The sequence below is a fragment of the Triticum urartu genome, chromosome 6A (genome assembly GCF_056163025.1).
Source record: "Triticum urartu cultivar PI428250 chromosome 6A, HENAU_Tu73, whole genome shotgun sequence".
Taxonomy (NCBI): Eukaryota; Viridiplantae; Streptophyta; class Magnoliopsida; order Poales; family Poaceae; genus Triticum; species Triticum urartu.
The window spans coordinates 584,337,557-584,354,589 of record NC_141878.1 but is presented as its reverse complement, the minus strand read 5'-3'; positions in this window follow the sequence as shown (position 1 = coordinate 584,354,589).

The following is a 17,033-nucleotide window of genomic DNA, read 5'->3' as shown; positions in this document are numbered from 1 at the left end:
GGTTTGGCCTACTAGATCGATCTTTCTTGCAATGGGAGAAGTGCTTAGCTTTGGGTTCAATCTTGCGGTGTCCTTTCCTAGTGACAGCAGGGGCAGCAAGGCACGTATTGTATTGTTGCCATCGAGGATAACAAGATGGGGTTTATATCACATTGCATGAGTTTATCCCTCTACATCATGTCATCTTGCTTAAAGCGTTACTATGTTCTTATGAACTTAATACTCTAGATGCATGATGGATAGCGGTCGATGTGTGGAGTAATACTAGTAGATGCAGGCAGGAGTCGGTCTACTTGTCACGGACATGATGCCAATATACATGATCATACCTAGATATTCTCATAACTATGCTCAATTCTATCAATTGCTCGACAGTAATTTGTTCACCCACCATAATACTTATGCTCTTGAGAGAAGCCACTAGTGAAACCTATGGCCCCCGGGTCTATTTTCCATCATATTAATCTTCCAACACTTAGCTATTTCTATTGCCTTTTATTTTACTTTGCATCTTTATTTCTCTTTATCATAAAAATACCAAAAATATTATCCTATCATATCTATCAGATCTCACTCTCGTAACTGACCGTGAAGGGATTGACAACCCCTTTATCGCGTTGGTCGCGAGGTTCTTATTTGTTTGTGTAGGTGCGTGGGACTCGAGCGTAGCCTCCTACTGGATTGATACCTTGGTTCTCAAAAACTGAGGGAAATACTTACGCTACTTTGCTGCATCACCCTTTCCTCTTCAAGGGAAAACCAACGCAGTGCTCAAGAGGTAGCATTGCTACATCAAAGCGGACACCACTGTTTTGGTTGGTGCTCTTTTGATCTTGGGCGATCGTGTAAAATGTATTCCCATTTATCTCGTACCCTTTGTAAGTCAATATAGTCGAAGATGGTGTCCTGGCCAACGAGTACAGCTCATCTCCAACAATGTTGTCACCCATGAGATGTTTTTGCAACCAACTGCCAAAAGTCCTGATGTGTTCACATGTAATCCAGTCGTCACACTGCTCCGGGTGTTTGGAGCGCAGAATATTCTTGTGTTCCTTGACATACGGGGTCACCAAGGTAGAATTCTATAGAACTATGTAGTGTGCTTGAGCCCAAGAATGCCCGTCCCTACATATTATTGAGTCCACTCCTCGCGTGCCTTTTCCAGTCAGTCTCCCCTCATACCGCGATTGAGGGACACCAATCGGCTTAAGGTCAGGAATGAAGTGAACACAAAACCCAATGACCTCCTCTGTTTGCCGTCCCATGGAGATGCTTCCTTCTGGCCTAGCACGGTTACGGACATATTTCTTTAAGACTCCCATGAATCTCTCAAAGGGGAACATATTGTGTAGAAATACAGGACCCATAATGGCAATCTCGTCGACTAGATGAACTAGGACGTGCGTCATGATATTGAAGAAGGATGGTGGGAACACCAACTCGAAACTCACAAGACATTGCACCAAATCATTTTTAACCTTGGTAGGATTTCTGGATCGATTACCTTCTGAGAGATTGCATTGAGGAATGCACATTGCTTCACAATGGCTAATCGAACATTTTCCGGTAGAAGCCCCCTCAATGCAACCGGAAGCAGTTGCGTCATAATCACGTGGCAGTCATGAGACTTTAGGTTTTATAACTTTTTCTCTGGGATATTTATTATTCCCTTTATATTGGAGAAGAAGCCAGACGGGACCTTAATACTGAGCAGGCATTCAAAGAAGATTTCCTTCTCTTCTTTGGTAAGATCGTAGCTAGCAGGACCTTGATACTGCTTTGGATGCATGCCGTCTTTTTTGTGCACACGTTGCTTGTCCTCCCGTGCCTCCGGTGTATCTTTTGTCTTCCCATACACGCCCAAGAAGGCTAGCATGTTCACACAAAGATTCTTTGTCACATGCATCACGTTGATTGCAGAGCGGACCTCTGGGTATTTCCAATAGGGCAGGTCCCAAAATATAGATTTCTTCTTCCACATGGGTGCACAGCCCTCAGCATCATTCATAACAGATTGTCCGCCAATACCCTTTCCAACGATTACTTTTAAATCCTTAACCATTTCAAGTATGTGATCACCAGTACGGAGGGCGGGCTTCTTCCGGTGATTTGCCTCACCTTTGAAATGCTTTCCTTTCTTTCGACATTTATGGTTGGTCGGAAGGAATCGACTATGTCCCAGGTACACATTCTTCCTGCATTTGTCCAAATATATACTTTCGGTATCATCTAAACAGTGCGTGCATGCGTGGTATCCCTTGTTTGTCTGTCCTGAAAGGTTATTAAGAGCAGGCCAATCATTGATGGTTACAAACAGCAATGCATGTAGGTCAATTTCCTCATGTTTGTGCTCATCCCACACACGTACACCTTTTCCATTTCACAGCTGTAAAAGTTCTTCAAATAATGGCCTTAGGTACACATCAATGTCATTGCCGGGTTGCTTAGGGCCTTGGATGAGCACTGGCATCATAATGAACTTCCGCTTCATGCACAACCAAGGATGAAGGTATACATACATAGAGTCACAGGCCAGGTGCTATGATTGCTGCTCTGCTCCCCAAAAGGATTAATGCCATCTACACTTAAACAAAACCATACGTTCCTTGCGTCACCTGCAAAGTCCCCCCACCTTCTCTCGATTTTTCTCCACTGCGACCCATCAGTAGGTGCTCTCAACTTCCCCTCTTTCTTACGGTCTTCTTTGTGCCATCGCATCAACTTGGCATGCTCTTTGTTTCTGAATAGACGTTTCAACTGTGGTATTATAGGAGCATACCACATCACCTTGGCAGGAACCCTCTTCCTAGGGTGCTCGCCTCAACATCACCAGGGTCATCTCGTCTGATCATATAACGCAATGCACAGCATACCGGGCATGCGTTCAAATCCTCGTACTCACCGCGGTAGAGGATGCAGTCATTAGGGCATGCATGTATCTTCTGCACCTCCAACCCTAGAGGGCATAGAACCTTCTTTGCTTCGTACGTACTGTCGGGCAATTCGTTATCCTTTGGAAGCTTCTTCTTCATTATTTTCAGTAGCTTCCCAAATCTGTTGTCAGATACACCATTGTATGCCTTCCATTGCAGCAATTCCAGTGTGATACCGAGCTTTGTGTTGTCATCATCGCAATTTGGATACAACCCTTTTTTGTGATCCTCTAACATGTGATCGAACTTCATGTGACGCCCTAATACGTCTCCAACGTATCTATGATTTTTGATTGCTCCATGCTATATTATCTACTGTTTTGGACAATCTTGGGCTTTATTATCCACTTTTATATTATTTTTGGGACTAACCTATTAACCGAAGGACCAGCCCAGCTTTGCTGTTTTTTTGCCTATTTCAGTGTTTCGAAGAAAAGGAATATCAAACGGAGTCGAAACGGAACAAAATCAACTGGGGAAGTTATTTTTGGAAGGAAAGCTACCAGATGGACTTGGGACCCCATGTCAGGAGCAAAGGGAGGTGCCCACGAGGGTGGGGGGCGCGCCCACCCCACTAGGGCGCGCCCCCCTGCCTCGTGGGGCCCCCGAAGCTCCACCGACGTACTTCCTGCACCCATACATACCTACGTACCCTAAAACTTCCAGAACAGAGAATAGATCGGGAGTTCTGCCGCTGCAAGCCTCTGTAGCCACCAAAACCCAATCGGGACCCTGTTCCGGTATCCTGCCGGAGGGGGGATCCCTCACCGGTGGCCATCTTCATCATCCCGGCGCTCTCCATGACGAGGAGGGAGTAGTTCACCCTCGGGGCTGAGGGTATGTACCAGTAGCTATGTGTTTGATCTCTCTCTCTCATGTTCTTGATTTGGCACGATCTTGATGTATCGCGAGCTTTGCTATTATAGTTGGATCTTATGTTTCTTCTCCCCCTCTTCTCTCTTGTAATGGATTGAGTTTTCCCTTTGAAGTAATCTTATCAGATTGAGTCTTTAAAGATTTGAGAACACTTGATGTATGTCTTGCCGTGCGTATATGTGGTGACAATGGGATATCATGTGATTCACTTGATGTATGTTTTGGTGATCAACTTGCGGGTTCCGCCCATGAACCTATGCATAGGGGTTGGCACACGTTTTCGTCGTGATTCTCCGGTAGAAACATTGGGGCACTCTTTGAGGTTCTATGTGTTGGTTGAATAGATGAATCTGAGATTGTGTGATGCATATCGTATAATCATACCCACGGATACTTGAGGTGACATTGGAGTATCTAGGTGACATTAGAGTTTTGGTTGATTTGTATCTTAAGGTGTTATTCTAGTATGAACTCTAGGGCTCTTTGTGACACTTATAGGAATAGCCCAACGGATTGATTGGAAAGAATAACTTTGAGGTGGTTTCGTACCCTACCATAATCTCTTCGTTTGTTCTCCGCTATTAGTGACTTTGGAGTGACTCTTTGTTGCATGTTGAGGGATAGTTATATGATCCAATTATGTTATTATTGTTGAGAGAACTTGCACTAGTGAAAGTATGAACCCTAGGCCTTGTTTCCTAGCATTGCAATACCGTTTGTGCTCACTTTTATCATTAGTTACCTTGCTGTTTTTATATTTTCAGATTACAAAAACCTATATCTATCATCCATATTGCACTTGTATCACCATCTCTTCGCCGAACTAGTGCACCTATACAATCTACCATTGTATTGGGTGTGTTGGGGACACAAGAGACTCTTTGTTATTTGGTTGCATGGTTGTTTGAGAGGGACCATCTTCATCCTACGCCTCCCATGGATTGATAAACCTTAGGTCATCCACTTGAGGGAAATTTGCTACTGTCCTACAAACCTCTGCACTTGGAGGCCCAACAACGTCTACAAGAAGAAGGTTGCGTAGTAGACATCAAGCTCTTTTCTGGCGCCGTTGCCAGGGAGGTTAGTGCTTGAAGGTATATCTTTAGATCTTGCAATCGAATCTTTTTGTTTCTTGTTTTATCACTAGTTTAGTTTATAAAAGAAAACTACAAAAAAATGGAATTGAGTTTGTCTCATACGCTTCATCTTTTTAATATCTTTCGTGAGTAAGATGGAAAGGATAATTGTGCTCAAGTGCTAGAAGAAGAAATCTCTAAAATGTTTGGCACTAAATTATTGAATGATGAGCATGATTGCAATGTTGTTAGTATGAATTCCTTGAATATCCATGATGCTAATGATATGCAAAGCCACAAGCTTGGGGATGCTATGTTTGATGAATATGATATTTTTTGTCCCCCAAGCTTTGATGAGCAAATTTACTATGACGAAAGCATGCCTCCTATCTATGATGATTATTGTGATGACACGTATGCTTAAAAGAATAATGATAACCATGAAACTTGTCATCTTGATCTTAATTTTCAATCACATGATAGTTATTTTGTTGAGTTTGCTCCCACTACTATTGTTGAGAAGAATTTTGCTTATGTGGAGAGTAATAAAATTTCTATGCTAGTAGATCATGAAAAGAATGATTTAGGTGCTGGTTATATGATTGAATTCATTCATGATGCTACTGAAAATTATTATGAGGGAGGAATATATGCTTGTAGGAATTGCAATAATATCAAGTTTCCTCTCTATGTGCTTAAAGCTTTGAAGTTATGCTTGTTTTGCCTTCCTATGCAAGTTGATTCTTGTTCCCATAAGTTGTTTGCTCACAAAATCCCTATGCATAGGAAGTGGGTTAGACTTAAATGTGCTAGTCATATTCTTCATGATGCTCTTTTTATGTTTCAATTCTTATCTTTTATGTGAGCATCATTGAAATCATCATGCCTAGCTAGGGGCGTTAAACGATAGCGCTTGTTGGGAGGCAACCCAACTTTATTTTAGTTTCTTGCTTTTTGGTTCTGTTTAGGAATAAATAATCCATATAGATTCTGTTTAGATGTGGTTTTATGTTTTAATTAGTGTTTGTGCCAAGTAGAACCTTTGGGAAGACTTGGGTGAAGTCTTTATGATCATGCTGTAAAAAACAGAAACTTTAGCGGTCACGAGATTAGCTAGAACTTTTTACTTGAGGGTGCTATTTAGATGATTCTTTTTTCAGATGATTAATAGACTAATTCCTCAGGTCCACCAATTTATTTTAGAAATTTTGGAGTTCCAGAAGTTTGCGTTATTTACAGATTACTACAGACTGTTCTGTTTTTGACAGATTCTATTTTTCGTGTGTTGTTTGCTTATTTTGATGACTCTATGGCTAGTAAAATAGTTTATAAACCATAGAGAAGATTTAATACAGTAGGTTTAACACCAATAAAAATAAAGAATGAGTTTATTACAGTACCTTGAAGTGGTGTTTTGTTTTCTTTCGCTAATGGAGCTTACGAGTTTTCTGTTAAGTTTTGTGTTGTGAAGTTTTCAAGTTTTGGGTAAAGATTCGATGGACTATGGAATAAGGAGTGGCAAGAGCCTAAGCTTGGGGATCCCCAAGGCACCCCAAGTTAATATTCAAGGATAACCAAGCATCTAAGCTTGGGGATGCCCCGGAAGGCATCCCCTCTTTCGTCTTCATTCATCGGTAACTTTACTTGGAGCTATATTTTTATTCATCACATGATATGTGTTTTGCTTGGAGCGTCATTTTATTTTGTTTTGCATGCTGTTTGAAATAAAATACCAAGATCTGAAATTCGTAAATGTTAGAGAGTCTTCACATAGTTGCGCAATCATTCTACTACTCATTGATCTTCACTTATATCTTTTGGAGTAGTTTGTTGTTTGCTCTAGTGCTTCACTTAAATTCATGCAATATGATAAAAACCCCATCTTGTTATCCTCGATGGCAACAATACAATACGTGCCTTGCTGCCCCTTCTGTCACTGGGAAAGGACACCGCAAGATTGAACCCAAAGCTAAGCACTTCTCCCATTGCAAGAAAAACCAATCTAGTAGGCCAAACCAAACTGATAATTCGAAGAGACTTGCAAAGATAACCAATCATACATAAAAGAATTCAGAGAAGATTCAAATATTGCTCATAGATAATCTTGATCATTAACCCACAATTCATCGGTCTCAACAAACACACCGCAAAAAGAAGATTACATCGAATAGATCTCCACGAGAGAGGGGGAGAACATTGTATTGAGATCCAAAAAGAGAGAAGAAGCCATCTAGCTACTAACAATGGACCCGAAGGTCTGAGGTAAACTACTCACACTTCATCGGAGGGGCTATGGTGATGATGTAGAAGCCCTCCGTGGTGGATTCCCCTTCCGGCGGAGCACCGGAACAGGCCCCAAGATGGGATCTCGTGGGTACAGAAGGTTGCGGTGGTGGAATTAGGTTTTTGGCTCCGTCTCTGATCATTTGGGGGTACGTAGGTATATATAGGAGGAAGGAGTACGTCGGTGGAGCTTCAAGGGGCCCACGAGGCAGGGGGGCGCACCCTCCACCCTCGTGACCGCCTCGTGGCTTTCTTGACGGAGGGTCCAAGTCTCCTGGATCATATCTGATGAGAAAATCACGTTCCCGAAGGTTTCATTCCGTTTGGACTCCGTTTGATATTCCGTTTCTTCGAAACACTGAAATAGGCAAAAAACAACAATTCTGGGCTGGGCCTCCGGTTAATAGGTTAGTCCCAAAAGTAATATAAAAGTGGAAGATAAAGCCCAATATAGTCCAAAACAGTAGATAATATAAAAGCGGAGTGCTACTTGGCATAATTTCAATGTAAATCTTCTTACTTGTGGTATGAATATTCAGATCCAAAAGATTCAAGACAAAAGTTCATGTTGACATAAAAATAATAATACTTCAAGCATACTAACAAAGCAATTATGTCTTCTCAAAATAACATGACCAAAGAAAGTTATCCCTACAAAATCATATAGTCTAGCTATGCTCTATCTTCACCACACAAAGTATTTAAATCATGCACAACCCCGATGACAAGCCAATCAATTGTTTCATACTTTAACATTTTCAAAACTTTTTCAATCTTCACGCAATGCATGAGCGTGAGCCATGGATATAGCACTATATGTGGAATTGAATGGTGGTTGTGGAGAAGACAAAAAGAGGGGAAGATAGTCTCACATCAACTAGGCGTATCAACGGGCTATGGAGATGCCCATCAATAGATATCAATGTGAGTGAGTAGGGATTGCCATGGAACGGATGTACTAGAGCTATAAGTATATGAAAGCTCAACAAAAGAAACTAAGTGGGTGTGCATCCAACTCGCTTGCTCACGAAGACCAAGCGCAATTTGAGGAAGCCCATCATTGGAATATACAAGCCAAGTTCTATAATGAAAAATTCCCACTAGTATATGAAAGTGACAAAATGAGAGACTCTCTATCATGAAGATCTTGGTGCTACTTTGAAGCACAAGTGTGGTAAAAGGATAGTAACATTGTCCCTTCTCTCTTTTTCTCTCATTTTTTTATTTTTTATTTTTTATTTGGGCCTTTTCTTTTTTTATGGCCTCTTTTCTTTCTCTTTTTTTTATTTTTTGTCCGGAGTCTCAGCCCGACTTATGGGGGAATCATAGTCTCCATCATCCTTTCCTCACTTGGGACAATGCTCTAAAAATGATGATCATCACACTTTTATTTTTCTTACAACTCAACAATTACAACTCAATACTTAGAACAAAATATGACTATGTAAATGCCTCCAGCGGTGTACCAGGATATGCAATGAATAAAGAGTGACATGTATGAAAGAATTATGAACGGTGGCTTTGCCACAAATACGATGTCAACTACATGATCATGCTAGCAATATGACAATGATGGAGCATGTCATAATAAACAGAACGGTGGAAAGTTGCATGGCAATATATCTCGGAATGGCTATGGAAATGCCATGATAGGTAGGTATGGTGGCTGTTTTGAGGAAGGTATATGGTGGGTGTATGATACCGGCGAAAGGTGCGTGGTATTAGAGAGGCTAGCAATGGTGGAAGGATGGGAAAAAGTGCGTATAATCCATGGACTCAACATTAGTCATAAAGAACTCATATACTTATTGCAAAAATCTAGAAGTTATCAAAGCAAAGTATTACGCGCATGCTCCTAGGGGTATAGATTGGTAGGAAAAGACCATTGCTCGTCCCCGACCGCCACTCATAAGGAAGACAATCAATAAATAAACCATGCTCCGACTTCATCGCATAACGGTTCACCATACGTGCATGCTATGGGAATCACAAACTTTAACACAAGTATTTCTCAAATTCACAATTATTCAACTATCATGACTCTAATATCACCATCCTCATATCTCAAAACAATTATCAAGCATCAAACTTTTCTTAGTATTCAACGCACTCAAAAGAAAGTTTTACAAATCTTGAATACCAAGCATATTAAGATTTTTAAGTAATTACCATGCTATTTAAGACTCTCAAAATAATCTAAGTGAAGCATGAGAGATCAATAGTTTCTTTAAAACAAATCCACCACCGTGCTCTAAAAGATCTAAGTGAAGCACTAGAGCAAAACTATAAAGCTCAAAAGATATAAGTGAAGCACATAGAGTATTCTAACAAATTCCAATTCATGTATGACTCTCTCAAAAGGTGTGTACAGCAAGGATGATTGTGGTAAACTAAAAAGAAAAAAACACAAATCATACAAGACGCTCCAAGCAAAACACATATCATGTGGTGAATAAAAATATAGCTCCAAGTAAAATTACCGATGGAAGTAGACGAAAGAGGGGATGCCTTCCGGGGCATCCCCAAGCTTTGAATTTTTGGTGTCCTTGGATTATCTTGGGGGTGCCATGGGCATCCCCAAGCTTAGGATCTTGCCACTCCTTGTTCCACAATCCATCAAAAGATTTCACCCAAAACTTGAAAACTTCACAACACAAAACTCAACAGAAATCTCGTAAGCTCCGTTAGCGAAAGAAAACAAAAGACCACTTCAAGTTACTGTAATTAACTCATTCTTTATTTATATTGGTGTTAAACCTACTGTATTCCAACTTCTCTATGGATTATAAACTATTTTACTAGCCATAGATTCATCAAAATAAGCAAACAACAGACGAAAAACAGAATCTGTCAAAAACAGAACAGTCTGTAGTAATCTGCAACTAACGCAAACTTCTAGAACTCCAAAACATCAGACAAAATAGGACGACCTAGGCAATTTGTTTATTGATCAGCAGCAATTGGAATCAGTAGTTTCTCACGTTCTGGTGATTTTTAACAATTGTTTTCGTGAACAGAAAGTTTCTGGAAATTACAGCAAGATCAAATAACTATCATCCAAGAAGATCCTATAGGTTTAACTTGGCACAAACACTAATTAAAAGATAAAACCACATCTAAACAGAAGGTAGATGGATTATTTATTCCTAAACAGAAACAAAAGCAAAAAAACTAAAAATAAAATTGGGTTGCCTCCCAACAAGCGCTATCGTTTAACGCCCCTAGCTAGGCATAAAAGCAAGGATAGATCTAGGTATTGCCATCTTTGGTAGGCAATTCTTCAATGAGGCATCTACCTTCCTTAGAAATTTCTTTTTTTCTAGTGATTATCAAGCTTTTAGGCACAAGGTCGAAAAATTCATTTATAGCAAATGGTTCCTTAATGATAGCAAAAAGATCGGGATGAATACTTATAGATTTAAGATCCGCAGTTTCCTTACTAGAGGATTCACCCTTATTTTTAGGAACATACATAATCTTGGCATTTTTAGTAAGAGGAATTGGAGTATTCTTTACGGAAGAAAAGGCGGTTCCCAAGTTGGTAATAATACCCTCAAGTTTATTGATTCTAGTGGAATCTTGATTTATTCTCTCATTAATTATGGGTTCCTTTTCCTTAATATTTTTCAAAGTCATTCCTACCTTAGATCCATATTGGGTAATTTTATTGTGGATTTTTTTATCTAGATTTTCAATTAATTCAATGGTAGCAACTTTATTTTGAATAATTTCAAGTCTTTGCATAACATGCTCCAAAGTTAACATAGTTCCATTAACCAAAAGAGGTGGTGAGCCAAATAAATCTATCATAGCATTATAAGAATCAAAAGTATGGCTACCCAAGAAATTCCCTCCGGTAATGGTATCAAGGATATATCTACACCAAGGATTAGCACCCACATAAAAATTGCGGAGAAGAACTGACGTAGATTGCTTCCTGGTAGATCTATTTTGAGCATTGCAAATTCTATACCAAGCATCTTTTAGATTTTCTCTCTCCCTTTGTTTAAAATTTAGAACTTCATTCTCGGGAGACAACGGAGAAGATATAAGACTAGCCATGACGACAAGGCAAGCGAGGAAAAGGCAAACGGAAAAGAGAGGGCGAATAAAACGACAAGGGTGAAGTGGGGGAGAGGAAAATGAGAGGCAAATGGCAAATAATGTAGTGCGAGAGATAGGGATTGCGATAGGTACTTGGTATGTTGACTTTTGCGTACACTCCCCGGCAATGTCGCCAGAAATTCTTCTTGCTACCTCTTGAGCATTGCGTTGGTTTCCCCGAAGAGGAGAGGATGATGTAGCAAAGTAGCGTAAGTATTTCCCTCAGTTTATGAGAACCAAGGTATCAATCCAGTAGGAGGCCACGCGCGAGTCCCTCGTACCTACACAAAACAATAGCTCAACGCAACCAACGCGATTAGGGGTTGTCAATCCCTTCACGATCACTTACGGGAGTGTGATCAGATAGAGATGATTGATAATATTTTTGGTATCTTTGATATAAAGATGCAAAGTAAAATAAAAGGCAAAGTAAAAAGCAAAGAAATAATAAAGTGATGGAAGATTGATATGATCAGAATAGACCCGGGGGCCATAGATTTCACTAGTGGCTTCTCTCAAGAGCATAAGTATTTCTATGGTGGGTGAACAAATTACTGTTGAGCAATTGACAGAATTGAGCATAGTTATGAGAATATCTAGGTATGATCATGTATACAGGCGTCACGTCCGAGACAAGTAGACCGACTCCTGCCTGCATCTACTACTATTACTCCACTCATCGACCGCTATCCAGCATGCATCTAGAGTATTAAGTTCAAGAAAAAACAGAGTAACGCCTTAAGCAAGATGACATGCTGTAGAGGGATAAATTCATTCAATATGATAAAAACCCCATCTTGTTATCCTCGATGGCAACAATACAATACGTTCCTTGCTGCCCCTTCTATCACTGGGAAAGGATACCGCAAGATTGAACCCAAAGCTAAGCACTTCTCCCATTGCAAGAAAAACCAATCTAGTAGGCCAAACCAAACTGATAATTCGAAGAGACTTGCAAAGATAACCAATCATACATAAAAGAATTCAGAGAAGATTCAAATATTGCTCAAAGATAATCTTGATCATAAACCCACAATTCATCGGTCTAAACAAACACACAGCAAAAAGAAGATTACATCGAATAGATCTCCACGAGAGAGGGGGAGAACATTGTATTAAGATCCAAAAAGAGAGAAGAAGCCATCTAGCTACTAACTATGGACCCGAAGGTCTGAGGTAAACTACTCACACTTCATCGGAGGGGCTATGGTGATGATGTAGAAGCCCTCCGTGGTGGATTCCCCTTCGGCGGAGCTCCGGAACAGGCCCCAAGATGGGATCTCATGGGTACAGAAGGTTGCGGCGGTGGAATTAGGTTTTTGGCTCCGTCTCTGATCGTTTGGGGGTACGTAGGTATATATAGGAGGAAGCAGTACGTTGGTGGAGCTTCGAGGGGCCCACGAGGGGGGGGGGCGCCCTCCACCCTCGTGACCGCCTTGTGGCTTTCTTGACGGAGGGTCCAAGTATCCTAGATCATATCTAATGAGAAAATCATGTTCCCGAAGGTTTCATTCCGTTTGGACTCCGTTTGATATTCCGTTTCTTCGAAACACTGAAATAGGCAAAAAACAACAATTCTGGGCTGGGCCTCCAGTTAATAGGTTATTCCCAAAAGTAATAGAAAAGTGGAAGATAAAGCCCAATATAGTCCAAAACAGTAGATAATATAGCATGGAGCAATCAAAAATTATAGATACGTTGGAGACGTATCAGATATCACAACACAATTCTAGACACAAATCAAAAATAATACAAGCTTCATATTACAAGCCAAGGGCCACGAGGGCTCGAATACAAGCTCGATACACAAGAGTCAACGGAAGCAACAATATCTGGGTACAGACATAAGTTAGACAAGGATGCCTTAACAAGGCTAGCACAAAAGCAACACGATCGAAGAGGCAAGGCCTCCTGCCTGGGACCTCCTAACTACTCTTGGTCTTTGGTGGCCTCCATGTAGTAGTATCCATCGGTGGTGGCATCTGGCTCCAGGGATCCGCCATCTGGTTGCAACAACCGGAAAGAAGAGAGAAGGGGGAAAAGGGGGTAGCAAAGCAACTGTGAGTACTCATCCAAAGTACTCGCAAGCATTAGATCTATACTAGGTATGCATTAGTATCAAAAGGAAATGCTGTACCTATGGACTGAACTGCAGAATGGCAGAATAGGGAGGGGGGGGGGAAGTCCTAGCCTATCGAAGACTAGCATCTTCAAGCAGCTCCAAGCATCTTGCAGCATGTAGAAGAGTAAAGAATAGCAGTTTATACTTAACAAACATGTAGTAGCATTAACGCCCTGAGATCCTTCCTCGACTCCCTGCGAGAAAGCAATCCCGGAGCCAACATATCTCAAGTATCCATTTCTAGTTGTATTAGATCAAGATATAAGTCTAAACGTCCATTACCGTGGACACGGTATTCGAATAAAGATCTTCCCTGCAGGGGTGCACCACGTTTTCCAACACGCTCGATCACTCTGGCCAGACACACTTTTCTGGGTCAATGCCCGGCCTCAGAAGATCAACACATCATAGCCCTACCTAGGCTCAGCAGAGAGGTCCCCGCCGGTATACATCCTAAGCACTCTGGGGTCTGGGCCCATCGCCCATTGCACTCCGGGTCGTTGTGCGCAAGGGGATACTAGCACCACCTCTGCCTGGATGGCGCGATCCGGCCCGGCCACAATGCTGAACTGGACGTCTGACAAAGCTTCGGCTGATACTGCGACGTCGAGGCCCATAACTATTCTCGCGTGGTGGTTAGTGCGTAAAGGCCAAAGGCCAACTCAGAACAAATACCCAAACCATAGTGTATTATTAGCTTGTGGAGACAAGCAGAGACTCACGATAATGTGACCCCGTCGCCCCGTCTCGGGGAAATACAGCAAGGGCAAGCCCAAACCACTCGAGGGCTGCCTGACTTCCCGGCCGTGCCTCGTAACCATCTTGCGAGTGCTCTCCGGGCCCGTCCGACTTTCCCAAGGGTCTCAAGTAAAGTCAAGGTAACCGTGTGTCCAGACATCAAGGGGAAAACCCGAGGAATCACCCCCAGTGGATTCCACTCAATGTAATCATCAAGGTGAACGTAAGAGGGACCACCCTCGAGGTTCACACTTGAGGTGTTACACGATAGAGCCGTATCGGGAATGGTGAAAGAGGAAATCACCCTTGATGACCACGACCGAATGGCTACACTACAGAAGTATCATCAGGAGTGCGTTATGAGGGATCGCCCTCGGCACTCGATAGTAGCTCTACAGAGTCGAGCAACAAAAGGGGCGTGATGTGATGTGAGGTGTCAGGCTCTGGTCGTCGATCACGTAGATCGAGTCCTCGATGATGAAGCAGGGGCAACAAGGACAAGTGGGGGGTCACTGATGGATCACTAACCAACCTATACTAAGCAGTTTAGGATAAGCAGGTAAGGTACAATGGCAGGTACAAAAGCAAGCTATGCATCAGAATAGGAGCAATCAAAAATAGTAGCAAAATCTAATGCAAGCAAGAGAGAATGGAATGCGCGATATCGGGATGATCAAAGGGGGGCTTGCCTGGAAGCTCCGCTGAAAGGAAAGAAGGATCGTCGTCGATGTAGTCGATCACAGGGGCATCGACATCGGTCTTGGGGTCTACCGGAGAGAAGAGGGGGAAGAAACAGTAAATACAAGCAAACAAGGGCATAACAGGACAACAAGCAGAGCTAGACGTGTTCTAACGCGATGCTACATGTTACCGGCGAAGGGGATAACATCCGGGAATGTTTCCCCGAAGTTTGGCATTTTCGGACAAATGAAACGGAGGGGGAAAGTTGCATGTTTGCTATGCTACGGATGTGTGGCAGACGAACGGGCTGCGTATTCAGATTCATCTCGTCGTTCTGAGCAACTTTCATGTATAAAACCTTTTCATCTGAGCTACAGTTTATTTGCTATTATTTTTCAAAGTTTAAACAATATTCTGAAAAATATTAATCTAAAAAGGAGTTATTGCATCAGCAAGACGTCAGGGTGACGTCAGCAGATTGACTAAGTCAAACCTGGCACATGGGGCCCATCCATCATTGACTTAGTTAAGTAAACAGGTTAAACTTAACTAATCTAGTTCATTAGGCTAATTAAGCGAGGTTAATTAACTTAATTAATACCTAATTAATTAACTAATTAAACATTTTATTTTTATTTTTAAAATCTTTTTTTAACAGGGGGCCGGGCCCCACGTGTAAGTGGACCGGGGGGCTTAGCGGGCGACGGGCTAACGGGGTTGCGGAAGCGGGCTCCGGCGTGCGGGGGCGCTAGCCCAGCTGGCCGTGGCCGGGCATGGCCGGAGCGGGCGCGACCTCGGGTGGCGGGAGTGGCAGCGGGGCGAGGCCGGGCGGCCGGAGGTGTGCCGGCGAGGGGAAGGGCCGGCCAGGGGTGCGACCCTAGGCCCGCAGCAGGGGGAATTGGCGAGCGAGGGGGAGGGCGCCACCGCGGCAAAGGCGGCGGCACGGGGCGGCTGCGGCGTGCTACCTCTTGAGCACTGCGTTGGATTTCCTTGAAGAGGAAAGGATGACGCAGCAAAGTAGCGTAAGTATTTCCCTTAGTTTTTGAGAACCAAGGTATCAATCCAGTAGGAGGCTACGCGCGAGTCCCTCGTACCTGCACAAAACAAATAAATCCTCGCAACCAACGCGATAAGGGGTTGTCAATCCCTTCACGGTCACTTACAAGAGTGATATCTGATAGATATGATAGGATAATATTTTTGGTATTTTTATGATAAATATGCAAAGTAAAATAGAAAGCAACGGAAAAAGCAAAGGAAATAACAAAATGTTGGTAGATTGATATGATGAGAATAGACCCAGGGGCCATAGATTTCACTAGTGGCTTCTCTCAAGAGCATAAGTATTTCTACGGTGGGTGAACAAATTACTGTTGAGCAATTGACAGAATTGAGCATAGTTATGAGAATATCTAGGTATGATCATGTATACAGGCATCACGTCCGAGACAAGTAGACCGACTCCTACCTGCATCTACTACTATTACTCCACTCATCGACCGCTATCCAGCATGCATCTAGAGTATTAAGTTCAAGAAAAAACAGAGTAACGCCTTAAGCAAGATGACATGATGTAGAGGGATAAATTCATTCAATATGATAAAAACTCCATCTTGTTATCCTCGATGGCAACAATACAATACGTTCCTTGCTGCCCCTTCTGTCACTGGGAAAGGACACCGCAAGATTGAACCCAAAGCTAAGCACTTCTCCCATTGCAAGAAAAACCAATCTAGTAGGCCAAACCAAACTGATAATTCGAAGAGACTTGCAAAGATAACCAATCATACATAAAAGAATTCAGAGAAGATTCAAATATTGTTCATAGATAATCTTGATCATAAACCCACAATTCATCGGTCTCAACAAACACACCGCAAAAAGAAGATTACATCGAATAGATCTCCACGAGAGAGGGGGAGAACATTGTATTGAGATCCAAAAAGAGAGAAGAAGCCATCTAGCTACTAAGTATGGAACCGAAGGTCTGAGGTAAACTACTTACACTTCATCGGAGAGGCTATGGTGATGATGTAGAAGCCCTCCGTGATGGATGCCCCCTCCGGCGGAGCTCCGGAACAGGCCCCAAGATGGGATCTCGTGGGTACAGAAGGTTGCGGCGGTGGAATTAGGTTTTTGGCTCCATATCTGATCGTTTGGGGGTACGTAGGTATATACACTACAAAAAAAAGACACATCCGTGACATTTTGGGCCAAACG